The following is a 1,648-nucleotide window of genomic DNA, read 5'->3' as shown; positions in this document are numbered from 1 at the left end:
AAGAACCCTGGCGGGGGGGACGGGGCCGGTCACCGGATGTCACGGCCCGAAGGCATGGGCGCGCCCGATAATCGAAGGGAGGGAGGGACGTAGATGACCGAAGGGCGCGCACATGCCAACAGGTCGCTACTGGCTCGACTTGTCCAAGGACCCGCCCCGCCGCTCGGGCAACATCATGAAGAACCCTCGCGGGGGGGACGGGACCGGTCGCCGGACTTCACGGCCGGAAGGCATGGGCGCGACCAGGCTATTACCGGGAGGGACTTGTCCCCTGGTGTGCGGGCACGCCTGGCCCATGCCGCACACCCCCCGCCAGGCAGCGCCCGGGCGGGTGGGGGGGGGCGGGGACTGCCCCCCCCTTAAAGAGCTAACGAACTTTTCCAGGCCTGCCACCAGTAGACATTGAAGTGTCTGAAATGGGGACACTTTTTTCTTTCGGCTATAAAATCCTCTGTGGCTGGAATTTTGATCTGATTTTTTGCAGTGATGCCAACAAAAATACAAGGAAGGGGTGGACAAAATTTGAGGGCCTAACTCCGAGCGAAAAAAATTTAAAAATTCTCGAACCCCGAGAAACGCCGAAAATCGTAAAAATTAGGAAACGGCTCATCGGGGCATGAAACTTCACCCAAAGGCTCCTGGGACCATATAACGAATTTACAAGCCATAAAAATGGGGTGGTGCTTGCAAAAAACATGCACAACAGAAGCTCTCGTGACGGGGCCCCGGGGGCACTGGCTGCTGGCGGGCAGCAGCAGCAGCAAGCTCGGGCGAGGTGCCAGGCAGCAGCGGCGGCAAGACCGACCTGGGCTGCTGGCAGGCAGCAGCAGCATCGGCACCAAGCTCGGGCTGTGTGGTGCAAGGCAGCAGCAAGGCCGACCCTTGGCTGCTGGCAGGCAGCAGCATCGGCACCAAGCTCGGCCCGTGTGCCAGGCATCAGCGGCAGCGAGGCCGACCTTGGCTGCTGGCTGGCAGCGGCATCGGCACCGAGCACGGGCTGTGTGCCAGGCAGCAGCAGAAGCGAGACCGACCTTGGCCGCTGGCAGGCAACAGCAGCGTCGGCACCAAGCACGGGCTGTGCGGTGCCCGGCTGCGGCAGAGGCACCGAGCCCGGGCTGTGTGCCAGGCAGCAGCAGCAGCAAGACCGACCTTCCAGCGGCACCAAGCTCGGGCTGTGTGGTGCAAGGCAGCAGCAAGGCCGACCCTTGGCTGCTGGCAGGCAGCAGCATCGGCACCAAGCTCGGCCCGTGTGCCAGGCATCAGCGGCAGCGAGGCCGACCTTGGCTGCTGGCTGGCAGCGGCATCGGCACCGAGCACGGGCTGTGTGCCAGGCAGCAGCAGAAGCGAGACCGACCTTGGCCGCTGCCAAGCAACAGCAGCATCGGCACCAAGCTCGGGCTATGTGGTGCCCGGCTGCGGCAGAGGCACCAAGCCCGGGCTGTGTGCCAGGCAGCAGCATCGGCACCAAGCTGGGGCTGTGTGCCAGGCAGCAGCATCGGCACCAAGCTGGGGCTGTGTGCCAGGCATCAGCAGCAGCAAGGCCGACCTTGGCTGCGGGCAGGCAGCAGCAGCGGCACCAAGCTCGGGCTGTGTGGTGCCAGGCAGCAGCAAGGCCGACCCTTGGCTGCTGGCAGGCAGCAGCATCGGC

The sequence above is a fragment of the Theobroma cacao genome, unplaced genomic scaffold, assembly GCF_053813885.1.
Source record: "Theobroma cacao isolate CCN51 unplaced genomic scaffold, ASM5381388v1 tig031, whole genome shotgun sequence".
In the NCBI taxonomy this organism is placed as follows: domain Eukaryota; kingdom Viridiplantae; phylum Streptophyta; class Magnoliopsida; order Malvales; family Malvaceae; genus Theobroma; species Theobroma cacao.
The sequence above is the reverse complement of the archived record's forward strand: the minus strand, read 5'-3'. Positions refer to the sequence as shown.